Source organism: Pithys albifrons, chromosome 6 (genome assembly GCF_047495875.1).
Source record: "Pithys albifrons albifrons isolate INPA30051 chromosome 6, PitAlb_v1, whole genome shotgun sequence".
NCBI lineage: Eukaryota > Metazoa > Chordata > Aves > Passeriformes > Thamnophilidae > Pithys > Pithys albifrons.
Window position 1 is genome coordinate 11910375 of NC_092463.1, and position 17353 is coordinate 11927727.

General features: G+C 38.1%; 1 long non-coding RNA gene across 1 annotated transcript in view; it reads left to right on the forward strand.

Moving 5' to 3' along the window:
* Positions 1-223: 223 nt before the first annotated feature.
* The window catches only part of LOC139672847 (uncharacterized), a 177172-nt gene continuing 160042 nt past the window's right edge, over positions 224-17353 (forward strand). The window contains exons 1-2 of the long non-coding RNA XR_011697991.1: positions 224-312; positions 10078-10181. This is a non-coding gene — a long non-coding RNA (uncharacterized lncRNA). The remainder of the gene's footprint in view (positions 313-10077; positions 10182-17353) is intronic.

Sequence of the window (17353 nt, forward strand, 5' to 3'; positions counted from 1 at the left end):
GCTGATATAAACTGTGAAAACAAATCTCTGTGAAAAGCTATTTTAAATTAGAGAGTTTACATAGTTGAGGGAAAACTTAAGTTTCCTTTTTCTGTCCACGTTAGAATTACAGAGGTAGATGCATATAAATATTTTTTCCCTTGAATTTTTCTATCTAGTTATTTTCCATTTATTTCTTTTTCTTGTTTACAGTCTCCATGCTTATATAACAGCACTCAAAAGAAATCTGTTAGCAAGCCCATGGGATGGTTTGTGCCAGTTGTTTTAGTGGAGGCATGCTGGATGTGACTGAGCTCCACCTTCTTTGTCGAGGTATATTATACAAGTGACACTATAATATATGGTTCAGTCAGAATGATAGCTGCTTAACCTCTTGGTACTCTTTTTATTAATTTTTTCTTGGATCATTTTTTGTGTTTTGTCTGTCACAGAACTGGGTTGAAAACTGCTCTGGGCATGGAATGAGTCATTCATTTAAACAACATGAAGGCACACTGTTCATGTTTAATTATTACTTTAATGCAAGTGCTAAACTGTTTTCAGTCTTTTCAGTCACATCTAACAAACATGTTTTCTGGTACTGGTTGCTGGCTGACCTCAAGTAAGGGCATGTTAGGCTAAGCCTTGAAATGCTGCATCAAGCTGTCATCTCAAATAGAAGTGATCTCATTCATCCTCCCGTGAACTATCATATAGATGAACTGATGGAAGCAGGATATATTAACTACCTACCAGAATGGACATTGCAGTTGCTGATTTATGATGAGCAAATTCTAGAGTAATCCTATTGATGATGCTTGAAAACATCTGTTCAAAATGTAGCAGTAGCTAAGCTAGCAATATTGTGTAATAGATGAAAGCCACCTCTTGATGGAGTTTTTAAAAATTATATATAAATATTTCTGTTGGTGCAGTTGCATCAGTTCTTTTTCATGACGCCTATTATGTCATTACACATTCATTTGGAAATGGTCAAATGATTTATAGGCCCAGTTCCAGCAGAACATGAGTATGTGATCAATGCTCTTCCTTTCCGTTGCTCTAAAAAATGGTTTGATGCAACATTGAGAAGTGAATGTCATGCTAAGTTGCTGTTAATGACAGAGAGAAAAAAAATCTAAGTAGAATTTTTTTCAGGATAAGGTCTGTGTAGAAAGCAAGGTCTAAGCTGTGTGTATTTGAATGATTTTTGTAAAAGATTAAGGACAGAAAACATCATGATACCTAATGCCTTGGTAAGAGTAGGATTTGCTGGGGTTTGAATTTTGGAACATCCACAATCACTTCATGGAGCTGATGTGTTCCAATTTTAAACTGACTAAGTCAGAGAGCACATCCACTTCAATTGACCTTCCATTCACTCTGATCTCATTACTCTATATTAGCAGTTGACTAATATAATGACAGCACTTATATAAAGATGCAGACCTACTTGAAACTTCCAACAGGCACGATCCTATGGCTTGAGAGTCTTGTTTAGTTCTGAGTAACATCTGTTGGGAAAATCCATTATATCTTTCAGTGCATTTATTTTGACATCTGAGACCAAACTTTCCCTGGTTCTTCTTTTTCTTTTCTTTTCTTCCTTCCTGCCAATCTTTCCTGTTTTTCCACTGAACGGATACTCATCACTATCCTTTCTTCCTGCCGGTGGCAGTGGGAGCAGCCAGCAGTGCTTGGCTTGACAAGTACCAAATGAAGCTTATATGTGCCAGGAATGTCTAGCTGTGTTAGTGACAGCCACTAGTTTACCAGTTATTGTACCAGGATCTTTTAAAAGAGGACTTGCAAGTGGGAATGACTGTGAAATCAGTTGTCATTTTGCTGCCCTTAGTGTAGAATCATCAAGAGTTTTAAAATTTCAGCTTAACTTTTGAGTTTGAAAACAGTTTTCTTTGTAAATTTCCTGGCCCAAAGTGCTCTTGCTTCATGCTCTTGCCACGGTACTCTGTTGGTTTATCCTGGTTCGAAGGAATAAATCCTGTTTTAAATTTCCTTGCTTTCTTATAACAAAGGGCTCTGGAGGAAAGAAAATCTTTTAATCCTCCCAGCAATAACCTGACATGACCTTCTAAACACCCTATTAACTAAAAAATATTAGCAATATTTTGTAGCTGTCTTAAGAAGAGCTTACAATAGAGATGGACAAAATGCTTAGAAGAATAATTATACTTGGATCTGAGAAAATTAGTATCCGCAACACAATTACATGTTTAAAAAGGGCTAAATGTTAAAAACTATTTAAAAAGCCATGCAGTGGGGTATTGTTCAGTAGCACTGGCAGAATACAGCCAGTTTTCTGCATAGTCTTTCTAGGCTTGTGATTTTCTGACTGCCTTAGCACAAGTTATTTGCCTTCTTTATGTTCTTTAGTTACTCCAGTCTGGTTTTCCTTTCTTCATAACTGCTCAGCTTTCAGAAGATGTTCAGAGCTTTTTTTTTAATATGCTCAATATGAGATACTTTTGGAAGATCTTCAAGAGGAGGCAGTTCTCTGCAAATTTTGTCTCTCTACTATGTCAGTAGGCTGCCAACAATTGCACACAGCTTAAATGTCAAACAGGTGTTTTGTAGAAATTGTATACCATCATACTAATATAAGTACATTAACCTGTTTGGAAAGAAACTTATGGCACTAAAGCATCACAAATGTAACATCTTAAAATTAGGTATCCAGCACTCTACTTTGACTGGGGGCAGAGAAAGTTCCCATAGCATAGGATGCATGGCAGAGAAATTCAGAGAAGTCAGTAAGAAAAGCTAGAGAAAAGAAATTCAGCCTTGCTTTCTGTCTCTTGGGTTAAAATACCTAAATTCAGAGATAAACTAGGGGTTTGGAGCTAAGAATTTGTTTGTTACTTTAAGCAACTCAGGTGGACATTTTGGTATGCAGCAGGTAACTCTTGTGCATTCCCTCATAAAAATACTTCTTAAATCGTGCAGCCTTTAGTCAATCATTCTCCATTATGAATTTCCATTAAATACCTGATCTAAACCTAGTGGAGTCAGTGAGAGTCTTTCAATTGCATCAAGCACAAACTCCACAAAATAACAACTAGACCCACTGAGAGACATGAGGAATATGATGCCCCCAAGTAGAATGTACACAGGTAGTCCCTGCTGCTGTGCACCAGATGGTTGTCTCAGACCCAGTAATAGCCCTGTTCTCTCCCTGGAGAGGGGAGTACTCCAAAGGTGGAGTTCCCATGTCAAATTCAGATTTGAACCCCAATGAGCAGTTATAGTTGAAGCACATGCTTGATGCCAGGTCCTCTTCCTGCTGTGATAACTTTTTTTAGTCTGGAAGTTACAGAATAGGTAAGGTTGGAAAGGATCACTGGAGGTCATCTAGTCCAACCTTCTTGCTCAAGCAGGGTCCCCCACAACCCATTACTCAGGACTGTGTCCAGGCAGCTTTTGAATATCTCCAGAGGAGACTCTGCAATTTCTCTGGGCAACCTGCTCCCGTACTCAATCACCCTCATAGTAAAAAAGTTCTTCCTCATGTTCATGGGGGAACTTGCTGTGTGCCAGTTTCTGGCCATCGCCTCTTGTTTCATTGATCAGCAACACTGAGAAAAGCCTGGCTCTATCCTCTTGTATAGAATGGAGAGGTGTGATGGCAGATGTGTGGCAGGAATGGTCAGGTATAAATTACCTGTATCTTTAGTGTCCCACTTCTGCAGCCCAGGCCCTCTCTCATGGCAGAGGAGAATCACCAGCATTGTGGAGGCTGGAGCAGTAGCTCCACTGACTATTCTGCTGGCTTTAACAGAGCATAGCCCCTGGTCACAACTGGCATTAGCAGTATTCTGGTTGTCAGATCAGGTGATCCCAGGGTGGGTCACTTCTTCCTCAGCCTTGGCATGGTTTTTTCTCTCACAGGCAAATGCTGAGTGCAGTTTGATATCCAAATTTTACAATTTTTGTTGTTTGTATCATCTACCCACTATTAAAATGGCTGAGACCTTCTTTAGTGCCTAGCTGGCAGCGTGTGTGTTCTCCCTTCTCCTGCATGGGTTTGAAATACCCTTTTCCATTGTGTGCTTTCAGCCACAGCAACTACAGTCATGTAACTCTACTGCTTGGTGAGTGCCTTACTGAACTTGCTAAGAGGTCACTTAGTGTCAGGGAAGCATCTCTGCCCCACTGACACTAACTTTGCAAAGACCTATAGGGTCTTACCCTCCCACTTATTTCCTGGTAGCCCCAGTAGTCACCCTGTGCATGAATCTCACAGGTTGCTAGTGCAGGGAGGAGACTGTGATAACTGTCAGATATGTCCTTCACACAGTCCTCTTTAATTAAAGTCATATTCCATTAGTCTTAATTTCTTTGAGCACCCTTCTTTATTCAGTTCCAAGTCCTCCAGCAGCCATCACTTTTCCCAAAAAGCCTTCTGCTTTTCTTTGAGTGTTGTACTGCTGTCTTAACTAGTCTCTGCAGACCCATCTCTGGACTGTCTTTCTTCTTGTGTTCCTGTATGCTTTTTTCTTCTAAAAAGAAGTAGTTTTTATAACAAGCAAGTCCAGTTCCTGCATCTGCATTTGACTCTGGGGAAGATCCCTCAGGCTGAACCGCCCAGCTCCTCCTCCAACCTTGTCATGCTGATTCGTGCTTTAGCCCGTAGCTTCTATTGTTATTTTTATTGCTAAACAAAAGGAGTATTTTCTTGCTTCCTCGCTTAGGCTGAGTAGAAGATAGTTATGTTCACCAGCTTCCCTGAGTTTTGTGGCTGATAGAAGGCTTGCCTGCTAGGCACCACCTTGTCTCCAGATTGGCAGTGTGCAAGGAGCCTGATGGCCTGACAAATTCAGTAATTTTCCCCAAGCCCATTTTAATCATGGCTTCTGATGGACTGCATATTCCTCACTAATTTAGTGGTTGATTTGTGATGTTTTTCAATGAGTCAGATCTCTGTAACAGTGACACTACAACCATGTATGTGGTAAATGTGAAAGAAAACAGATGTCTATAAAAATCACTGAGTCTGATTTGGAACGATGAACAGTATTGTGATTAATCATAGCTGTACAGCTAAAGTGTAGTATTTTTACAGGATGGGGTGGAAATTGCTTGTTTCAGACCTGTGTAGCTTCTGTCTTAATATTTGAATTCAGCCAAAAAAAGTTAAGTATAGACTATTTATTTCAGGAGTAATGGCACAATTACTACTGTGTTTTAAAACTTCTATTACAGTCTTGCAACCCTAAATTCATTTTAACATTGATTTTTTTCCTGGCAATATCTGCACTCTGCTTATATGTAAAAAGAAACAAACAGTAGCCAATAACTAAGTGTCATCTAGGAATGTGGAATGAGACTGTAGCAGTTGTTCCCCAATAGATTTTTTCCAATGCAATGAAAATGTATCTAAAATTGTTCTTATAAATTGTCTCAGACCAAAGCTGAAACATTTGTTGAACTCTAGATTAAGGACAGAGTCCTAATCCAGATTTAATCAGACACTCTGAAGCTCAGAGTTTCAAAATTCCTGAGATCAGAAAGCAAAGAATTTCGCAAAAATAAGTATCAGCCAAGTCCTATTCCTGTAAGACTGGAGGTTGAATAATGAAAGTGCAGTGGCAGAAAGTAATAGCTGAACACAGAAAAATGAAAGGTCTGACCCTATGAACTAGCTTTAAGGTCATGAACAGGATCTTACAAAATCAACACCAATTCATTACTGGAAGAAGCTAGAATAAAGTCTTAAACACAGAGCAAGTGTGATGACTCAGATCTGGTCAAGTGGTGTATATGTGCAAAATTCTGAATAAAAATAATCAAATTAACATGCAGTGAAGAGACAATTTCCATAATGAATCCTGTAATTTCCTGGAGAGATTTCTCTATATTGCTAAGCATGGTTTGGGCAAGTCACAAGACAAAAGATCCCCTTTTTTCCCCCGCAGGGCTCTGTGTGCTCCGTAACAGGGTTTGGGGAGCTGGACAGACAGTTTGCAGTGCAGACATAGTCTTTTGTTGGTTTATCTGCTTTGGTGTCAGTATGAGAAACTCTCATACTCTGTAGAACCCTCTTAAGACCTTTTCCTCTGGCTTAAATAAAGACTATAGAATGTTCTAAATGCAGTAATGAAGATTTGTTTTTTTTCCAAAGTAAAAGGACACTGAGTGTAGGTGTTAGATATCTTTCATTTTTTTGTACTACTTTTTGGAAGATGGTATTTCTCAGAATAATGTGAGAAGGCTTGGAACACTGATTTATTCCTGTTGGAAGATTATTCTGCAAATGACTCCAAATTGCAGTAATTTAGAAATCCTGAGGTTCTTTCTATATTTGGATTTGTACATTCGGCAAGCTTTTAGTACAAATATACGAATCTTTGGCAATTATTTTACTTCATGAATAGAACTTTAACTGAACTGAATACATGAATGTACCTTACAGTGTTCAGGCTTTGTGAGACATTTCTGCTAAATCGGCTTATGAATTTCCTTTTGATGAGCTTAATTGTTGACAGACTTTTCAAAAGCCAACAACAGCTTGCTTTGCTAGCTAGTATTCACATGAACTGGATAGTCTTGTGAAGTCCCTTATGCAATTTGCATAATATTTTCCTTCTACTGTAAGCTGAAGTGAAATCCTTTGTAGTGAACCTAACAATGTTAGACATTGTAAAGACATCAATCCAAATAAAATTTAAAAACCAGAAAAATCACCCTCCCAGCTTGTCCTTCAACATCTCAGAATATGCATAGCTAGAAAAAGGAGACTTTTTTCTTCTTTTTTTTTTTTTTTTTTTCACCAGAGGACTATTTAGAAAAAGGTCCTAAATAATGAGAAGTGATCTCTTAATGAAGATATTATGAAAATATTTGTTGGGGTTTTTTTTCAACAGAGCTGTAACTAGGCTTTTTATTTGAGATCCCTCAAGTAAGAATGTATTACGTATGCAAATATATTCATTAAATAAAAAAAATTAGACACTTTGTGCTAACTTTGTGCTGTCCATGTGAAACAGATATATTCTCGATCTTATCTACCTGGAGATTTTTGTTGTTGGTGGTAATACTTTAGAATTTCTATCTTTGTATTCTATTGTCTGGAAGTATAGGTGGGAAGAGAATAAAATGTAAGCTGAGCAATAGCATCTCTGTCCATAATGATGGTTGTGGATGTCTGAGTGAACTGAAGCATACAGAAGCATGGAAAATAACTGACCGTTTTCCTCCAAACATTTCTGAAGAATTCCGGTCCGTTAATAACGCCTTAAAAGTAATAAATTCTGGGATCTGTGCATTCTAGCCAAATGAGGCCACATTCTACAGTCCTTGCTTTGTTTTACTGTAGTAAATTTGCCCTTTACTCAGGATAAGATGGGGACTAAGGATTGAATAAGGGTGGCAGGATGGGAAATGGTTTGTCACCTCTGAGACCATGTTCGCAAACTGCTGGAACCACAAATGAGCTCAGTGTTTAGCAAGATGGTAGATGCCAGCATGAAGCTTAGAAGTGCCAATTTTAATTAAAAACTGCATTTTCCAATCAAGTTCCTAGTTAACAATGGGTGGGAAATTGTTCCCACCATGCAAGCTTTCTGAATGCTGTATTGACTGACAAGATGGATGCAGCTTCTCCTTCCACAAAGGTCCTGCTGCCATCATCTTTCCCTTCACCTCCCCCTGCCAGAAGAAAAAGACTGCATTGTTTGTGGAACGTCTCCTTGTTCATGTCCTGCATTTAGGCCAGAACAGGCAGATTATATTTTGCCCTCCCCATCCCCCTTCCTTCATTGTTAACAATGGAGTGAACACATGAGATTAACATGGCTCTTGACATGGCTCAGTTGTTTGCCATTTGGAAACTACTGATTCTTCAGTTGTATAATTGTAAAAAAAAAAGTATAAAGCGATTCAGTAATTTTCTGTTTATTCCAAAGACAGGGAGAACAGAATAGTAGGGGAGAGATGGGGGAAGCCAACAACAAAAAACAAATTAGTTTAAGAACCAGCATGTTCCGCTTACTTTAAGGAACACAGTAAACATTTCAAAAGTGCATGCCAGCTCATTATCTAACTCAGTTTTCATTGACTTCATGAAAAACAGCAGCAGTTAAGCAATGTTTGCCAAAAGCAAATTTGGGTACATGCATTGCTAAGAAAATGTGACATCCACTCTGCACAGGTTCCTTAATCTGACACAGAGGGGCAAATCAACATTTCATCATTATCGTTTCTCTCTGTTGTTTAGCCCTTTCATGACTGCTCTTCTAGTCTGTTTCGACCACTGTTTATCCAAAACTGTGGCATGAGGTATGATTTAAATTGTTAGCCAGAAACAGACCTCTGCAAGTGTTTAAAGGTGTAGAGACAACTTCAGTAATAAAATCTTGAATGTAGTATCGTTTACAAGTATCTTTCGTGCAAAGTTAATTGTTTAAAAAAGTCTTAAATCGATGTGGGATTTTATGAATTCCTTTTTTAAGATTTAAGATTTAGCATGCTGCTAACTTCACATATTATTTGAAATGAACTTTCTTTTCTAGTTCAGGAATTAACGTAGGTATCCTTTTCAATCAATTTGATGCAACATTTGAAGTTTACAGTTACATTGTCGAAAATACTGTGACAAAGGATTTGGTCAGACTCTGTATTCAAATATATTGTCATTTATTTAGATAAGAAATGATATAGAAAATTTTATTAGTTGTTCCTTATGCATAAGTTACCCATTCTTTAGTAAACTAATATCTCTGTCTGTCCAAAATAAATAAATTTACCAATATTTTGAATGCTATTGAACTTGGTTTCCTTTGGGAATAACTTACTCAAGAAAAAGGCAAGCATATATTGAACAATTGTTCTACTAAATAGCTTAAAGAAAAGTTCCATTTGGAAACCATACAGAGTTCCCCCATAGCCCTCACACTGGCTGGTGTGCACCTTTGGGTCCTGTGGGCACTGATTTCTCTCATCTGAAGTCTCTGCCTTTAAAATTGTCAAGTCATTTTAGTAAGTTTTATTGTATATGTTTATTATATATGTTCAAAATTCAGAATTGCTGTGCAGTTCTGATCATTATTTATTCTATTCCACATACAGTACTTTATGCTCTTACTTTTTATGGGTAAAGGGTATTGAAAAAATAAGTGTTGTTGACATGGAAGATCAGTGTGTTACACTTTGAAAGCAGTTTTTAAACAACAGTAGAAAGGACATTAACATTGTCAGTCAAAATAACTGAACCTTAGCCATTAGTTTTAAACAGGGAAATCAACGTCAGAGGAAGAGCCCAAGGGGAGCAGTACAAGCTTGTACCAAACATCTCAGCAACTTTTTCCTGATAGCAGCCAGCAGAAGGTGCTCATGGAGAAGCCTAGGAAGCAGAGCAGAGTGATTCCTCCAGCTTCTGACAGTCAGCAGTTTTGAGACTCCCTGTGCTGAAGTTGCATCTTGAGCATTGTTTTTATGAACCACTGAGTGCAGAAGTAACAATGGGAACAATGGATCACTGTTCAGCATCAGTGGCAACTGCACTTAGAAATAAGTAACAATGCCACTTCAAAACGCTTGACATGGACAACAGAGACAGAAGAGCCAGGAAATTATGGTGGTGCTAAAGCCACACCCATGGCCAGAGGCAACATGTCGCAGCTCCTCCAAGCTGTGAGCTCCTTGGGAGCTGAGAATCCCTGCCATGCAGAGAGGTAGGAGCCAAGCTCACCATTATATAATGCAGCAACTTTTGCCCATGTGGGATCTTAATGGGACATGGTGTGTTGTTCTTCAGCTCAGGGGTTTCTGCCTGTGTGTTCCTGCTGAGATTTTTGTTTGGTGAGAACTGACTTACTTTGCCTCATACCAATACATGATGCCACCAGTCAGCTGATCTCTTGTGGTTGAAACAGACTTCCACATTCTCTCAGAGTTACTGTCTCTTTCTCTAGTTCCTGTTCAAGCATCTGCCTCATGCAGGATGTGAGCAATCCCATGTAGTTTCCTGTGGCAGCCCTTTTGAGGGTCTGTCAGCAGGGCTCCCCAAAAGGTAGCTCTACCTAATTTGTCCTGCACAATGCTTGCCCTAATATGTGATCACCTGTGTGTTTCTTTCCACAGCAAAGCTTTTGGAAAATGACACTCTGAAGAATAATGGGAATTCAAAATATGGCTCCAGATTTCCTCATGAACCTCTGCTTCTCTGCACCTGTAGAAAAGGACAGGTGGGTTGCTGCAAAGCACTCTGCAAGTCTCTGCTCAGTGAGCCCCACTGTTAGCCAGTCTCTTGACTCTGCATGAGGCAGTGACTCCTGCTGAGTTTCTGTGAGTGTTTTGCGTGCAGCACTTCTCCCTGCAAAGTGGCAACACGCTGGGACACAAAATAGAAGGTCCTGTCCTGGTGTGAGCACTGCACACAACGGGAGAGAGTTGTGATGGATAGGAACTGAGCTGTATTGGTGTTGCGGGTGGTTCCTGCTGTGTTTTGGAGACAGCATGTGTATGTTTGAAGTTTACTTGAGGATGCAGGGTAATACGCCAACACAGGTTTTTGAGCAGTTTCTTGCTGTACAAATAGCCCCATTCATTGCAGCAGACAGCTCTGAGCATAACCCAGCTGCTGCCGGACCGTAGTCATCTGCGTACACAGCTCTTCCTTGTTTTACTTAATTTTACTCCCACAAAAATGTTACTGAACCCCACAGAAATTTTGCTTGGGTGAGGACTGTATTAAATCATCAAAAAACGTCAGAAGCTGAGACCAGAGAAGAATGAAAATTGTAACAGTATCTACAGCATTAACAATTGAAACCAGTTTTTGCATGTCACCTGTCTCCCTTTTCCTGACATTGGGTTGTTGTGAATGGCAGGCCTTGTTTCCTTTTGCAGTATGATTATTTTTACTGCATCTCTTATCTTTGTCTTTTGGAAAGAGCAAATAAAAACAAAGCTTTGCTTCACATTTTTGCTTGAAGATAAACTGGAACATTTTAACAGAGTAACTTTAAATGACTGTTTACTTTTGCAGTGATCAGGGCCAGTACTCAGGGCTCCAGCTACATGGCTTAACTCCCATGCTTCTTTATAACAATTTAAAAGTCAATATGTTTGAAAGTGTGAGAAGGATGGCATTGATACAAAGCAGTGGATATGCTGCCCACTTTGCCTGCAAGACCGAAAGTACAACTGATGTAGGTCAGTCCCAGGGAAGTGGCAGGGCTCAGTCTGTGAAATACACGTGTATATAGTTATGTGAAGAGAGTTTTTCTGTCTTGGCTTTTTTTTTTTCCCATGGATAAACTTTCACTACCTACTAATTTTAGACTTAGACTCATTTCTGTGAAGTCAGAGCTGAACCCCACCCTTCAAATGTGAAGAGCTGTTACATTAAATAATTGTGCTACTCAGAGGGCTCAGTCGAATGAGGACAAGATTGCAGGCAGGTGCAATTTCCTTTTAGAAAATTGATAGACAGTGCTTCTGCATTCTCTTAATGTGTTGGTTTTAGTCTCTACAAAATACAACTTGGATTCTGTTATAACTAGTAACAAATCATACATCTGGAATGAAGGGACAATATATTACATTTATCTGCAATCTGGTTCAGATCCCCTGGTTGCTTTTAATTTTAACTGTACAACAAATGTACTCCCAGTCTTCGTTTTTATCACTTGTTATAGCGTTTAACAAAGGTCATTGTGACCCAGAGAAAGCTTAAGAGGAAAGTGTTATGGTGGATCTTGGAAATGGAGTTTAACTATGATGATAGTGGGCAGGAAGCCAAGCCCAGCACTCCTGTATTTCATTTGCACTCTTCATTTTTCCTTATACTGGGCTAGAGTCATCGATGAGGCAGAAATCTTAAATAATTAGTACATCTTTCTTCTCTGATGGCTTTTTTCAAAAGAATACTTTAATTTTTTTACTTTTTCTGTGGTTGGATTTTTGAATTAATTACAAGAATGTAGCAACCGTTGAAAAGAACAGTCTTCCTGTGAATGCCAAAAAATATTTAATTCTCTGCTTAGTAGCCACCATATTGTCAAAACTGGTGACAAACTTTTTTTGTTTTAATGGGGATTTACCTGCTCAGCTCACTAGATTTAACACCATAATGTCCTTTTTTTAATTTATGATTTTATCTGTTTAGGTTTTGCTGCTTTAAGGCTGTCTAATTAGACTGGTGGAAAGGAAATTATTTTTCATGGTTCAGAAATGCCAAAGCTATCCCGATTTCCAAAACATTCAGATATAAATAACTGCTCATATTATTAAAATTTATTAAAAATTATTTCACAGATATTTGTGCTATGCTTTGTACCATCTTTTTCAACGATACAGAATTATGTGTTCAAAAATATGGTGTCCATTAATTATATTGTGCCCAGTGAAAAATGTTCATGTTTTTGAAACATAACCAATTTTCTGCCTTCTCTCCAACTTCAGTCAGAGAAGTTTCTCTATTCTTCTGTTATTGCTCCTGTAGTGAAGGAATGTTTGGGAGAGAGGTTGGCACTCATGTGCTTAATACATTCAGTTTTTTCCCCTGTGCCCATTTGGTGTAAATATTCTGCATTTCTATGTTGTTTCCTATTTGCAAAAATTTGTATGAGTTACTGTTTTTCTTCCATGAGTTCTATAAATAATACCTGCGGTTTTACATCTATACATTCTTGAAAGACTAAAATATACAACTTACACGCTCAGATAGACTTAGCTGTTGATAAGAGAGTTTTATCGTGCTTTTTTTTTAAATGAAGGTAGGAGCTACTGCTGCAAAGAAAAGTCCTTCAGTGACTGTGCAGCTCAAAGTATTTAATTTTGTTCTAAGTGTAAATATTCTTGTTTTGCTTTTATGTGCATCATGCACGTCTTCTTGCATAGGAAATACACTTAATGCTACTACTGGGGTTGTCTTGTAGTGATATTTCAAACTGAAATTGTAGGATTGAGTTGTAGGATTCCAGGTCTTTGTGTGATGATATTCTTTCTACTTATGCATTTAGTTCTGATCATTATTGTATATTCAGTCAATGGAAGGCTAAAAATCCCTTTAAACACACTAATCAAATTAAAATTTGTTATCACTGCTGTTCATAACAGTTACAGGACATATGTATCAAATTACACTGTATTAGTAATATTTTTTTCAGTATGCTTCCATTTCCTTCCTCCCTTCTACCATTGTGACTTGTATTGGGCTACAAAAACAACTTTTGTCTCCAATCAAAGTAAGAAAATGTAGTACTCATAGTTTCAGTATGCCATGAGTAATGAACAGTACATTTCCTGTGGTTCTGTGAGTAGTTTGTAATAAAAGTATATTACAGATGTAGCTCTAACATTGTCTCCAGCTAAAAACTCCCAACTGTATCAGGCCCTTTATTTGCCAGAATCACACTGAGTAAAAGTTTAACTATTGTGTCAAGGCTATCTTCTCAACAGCACAACAGGCAAACTGGAGTGAATTAGGAGCAAAGTACAAATGTGTTTGCAACCAGCATTTCTATAAGATAATTCACATTTCACTATGTTTTTATAGAATATCACTGTGACACTTGGTTGATGTGTACATGCTGAATAGATGAGACAAGGGGAATCATGTTGTAGCATACTTCCCTTGTGGACTCATGGCCCCTTCCTCACATGTTACCAAATCCAAATCCAACTAATTTCTGCCTATTTTAAGATTAACTACTCCTGTTCAAACAGTGCATGCAATTAAAACTGTTAGAATTCCACTCACCTGTGAGTGAACTGCCTGGTGTATTGGCATTATGACCATGATAGTCAAGCTAGGCATCTCATAGAAGCCACTTCTGGTGAGCTGGCAAAATTGCTTTGTAGTAAAGAGACTTCAAATCCAGCTCCTGTTAAAGTCAATGATGGTTTTGCTGTTAACTCTGATGGCTTCAGAATTTGTAAGAATTACTTCAATATGTCATAAGATCTGTTTTCTCAGACTGTTATGCCTCTTCAAACTTTCTCAGAGCCAGTGGGTCTGAGACTGGACTCTCGACTTTGGGATGAGGGAGTTCACAAGGACTCAAGAGCAGCTCATGGAAAACTCCCTTTCTGGGCCATAAAAATGGACAGGCATTTCTGAAAATGCCAATAAGAAGATGAATCATGCTATCTGGTATATCTTATAATTTCTAATTAAGTATTTAAGAATTTATCACTAAATACGTGAATATTTTAACTAAGTGACATGTCACCGCATTGGTTTAGAAGTAGTACAGTTGCGTTTTATTATCTTGCTTGATTCTGTGGAACAAAACCCTTTAAAATCTTGTAGGATGATCTAAATACCACTTTTTTTTTTTTTGCTAGTGTTATTTGATATGCCAGAACTATCACAAAAGAATTTTAATCTTATTAAGGAAATATATTTTTAAAAGATTAATACTTTGCTTCTGCTTGTTAAAACAGTATTAAAACAAGGTGGAAATGTGTTTGTAGTTAAATCCCAGAGGACTTGGTGTCAGAAGAAATGTATTGTCCTTTTTAGGAAGATGGTCTCTACCAGATGTAAGCTCCGAAATGGCAATTGCCATTCACGTAAATGACTAGCAGGTTTATCCTGCCTTTCTCTGGGGCCATCTTGAATTTTGGCAAGAGGCAAAGAGCAGGCCCATAAGAAAATAGTAGTTCTCATGGGAACAGTAAAAATATGTTGGTATTGTTTAATTCTTTCATAACATGCTAAATTAATTTATTTGTTTTTTGAGTCTTTTAAAGTATAGTGCCACCAGGGAATGTGTTTTTCATATAGCAGTCTCACAAATTTATTACAGTTTTAAGGAGAATAGTCAGTGAGTAAACACCATTGGTTATTCACATTGGGTGACTGGGAGACAGGCGCCTTCATTTTTTGCTCCTTTACATATTGCGTAGTATTTAGCACCAGTGCAAAGTGATCTTATCTGTACATATTACAATCTTTTTGCACAGAAGTGTGCAACTGTAGAACATGCAGGATTGTGGAGTAGCAGATTCATGTTGTTCATAAATGCTTTCAAAGCACCCTGTCCTAATGTTTATTGTTTGGTAGATGCTTTTGACAACTTTTCGCGTTTGGCCAGCAAGGTATGGTTCAACCGTGTTTCTTCCAAACCACTGCTGGGATATGTTCAGGACTAGGCTATTAATTTCTAGAGGCTAATGGAACTTACTGTCAGCTAACTCATTGTTTGGTTGGATTATCTTGGTCAGAGAACCTTATTATTTAAGTAAGTTGAAGGGAAATATATTCTCCAATATACAATGGGTAAAAAGAATAACTCAATTTCATTTCCCATTGTTCCATTGATCATTCAGAAGGCAATAGCTTCAAAATGCCAATACTGCAAATAAAACTAGCTTTACAGATGTTTGGAGAGATAACAACACCAGAACCATGTATACTGCAATTGCTTCTCTTCTGTTTATACAAAACAATTTTTGATCTCTGAAGCTGTATATGTCAAAGAGGAAAAAAAGACCCCAGATTTTCCCCAGAAGATTCACTGTCTTTGCCCATAACTGTAAGTATCTTCTGCTCTCTACCATACATCCTGGCAGGTATTTTGAGGAGAGAAAAAAACCAGAAGCAATTGAAATCCTCTTGAGCTGTCCAGTTTTTCCAGATACGATCTGTCTGTAAGACATTTCTGTGACTTGTCATACATATCTAGACACAGAGAAGGCTAGGGTATCAATCATTTTTATGAATACTGCAAAGATCAGAGTTACCCTGTGGGTCAGAAACACTCGATTTATTTGGAAACAGAAGGAAGTCAATGCCTGGAAACAGATAGGCAGGTTTCCATTAGAACCAATGGAGCACTGCCAACATATGCCATGCTTTGCTTCCACTGGCATATGGCATATGCCATGCTTCCACTGACTGTTTTTTTCAGCAGACTTCATCCTTTTGATTTCCTTTTGGTATTTTCATGGAATGAATGTAGCAATGGTGAGGATCATAGAATAGAAGTTATATATTTTGAAATGAAGGCAGAAGAATCTTATAAAATAACAGACTGAAATGAGAAGTACCCTTTCTTTATGCAGGGTTGAATTTGACTTCTACTTTTTTTCCAGATGATTAACATATTTTCCTCTAGCAGAGTGGATAACAAACATGTTAGCCTGCATCTAGGGATTCCTGAGTGGTATTAGCCACCAGCACAAGTCCACTATGGCCAGACTTGAGCTTTTTAACTTCTCACCCACGTTTTTTCCATTATATTCCTACTGGATCACCTTCTTTCTTATTGTTCTGATCTTTGACCTGTAAAGTCATATGGAACATAAACTTCCTTCTAAGTCATCATTTTCAGATCTTGATGCATTTTGTTTGGAATTGTCTAAGATCAGCCATTCTCTGCCATCCACATTCATCCAAATCTGTCCTACCAAATGTAAACTGCTTTGCTTTGGTTTTGTGGCCTTTTGTATCTTCAGTGTCACCTTCAGATGTTGTCTCCAAGCTGGCCGTCTAGTTTGCTGCTGATGCTAGCCTTCATTTCTTGTTTTTGTTTTCAAGCAATTTCTTTGTGCTTTTCCATTCTGCTGGTCCTAATGCTTGGAATTTCCTGTAACAAGCCACTAAACAAATATGTAGTCTTATTCCAGACTCTAAAACCTCTATTTTTTGAGGGTGGGATAGCTAAAAGAAACCTTTGCAAAAACTGGATTACTAGTGATTGATCCCTACAGGTGGGACTACCTGGTGCTGTGTTGTTGCCTTTGGTATTTGTTTCTCACCCTGTCTATGTCTATAATGTAATTTCATTGGGACAAAGGAGGTATGTTACCACAATGCCCAGCATAAAGGCATCTTCATCCCTAAATAGTGTTACTAATCATGAAGCAAGGTTAGATAAGCCACAGCATGGTAGTAACTTTCAAAGTGCCAGTCTTCACTGACTCTAGGCATGTATCCTGCAGAAGACATCAGCCCAGAGAAGACTCCAGTGAACAGCTTATGTTGGAGGGGGGATAGATATGTATGTCACTGAACACTTGTATTATGTAGGCTATCTTAAGCACTAAGGTTTTAGGTCATATAAAAAAACAAGTTAAAGTGTCTATGGAGGCACACTGCCAAAATCTCTGACAATAATTGTGGGTTCTCTGAGACAGAGCCATCTGAATCTGAGAAAGAACTGTAGTGGAATTACTGACAACTTCAGCAGGAGCTTCTGGAGAAATCCTACAAAGATGTAGGTAAATATTAAAAATATAAGAAAAATGGAGTACAATTAAAGATTAGATAATCCTTATTGTAATTGGGGAGCACTAGTAATCAGCTGGTGAACCACGTGTGGTGTTCAGCACAAAAGAAAAAAGCTAAACTCAAGATCAGGCTATACTTCAGTGAACCTAGAGAAGAGTCCCCATTTTAAAGATA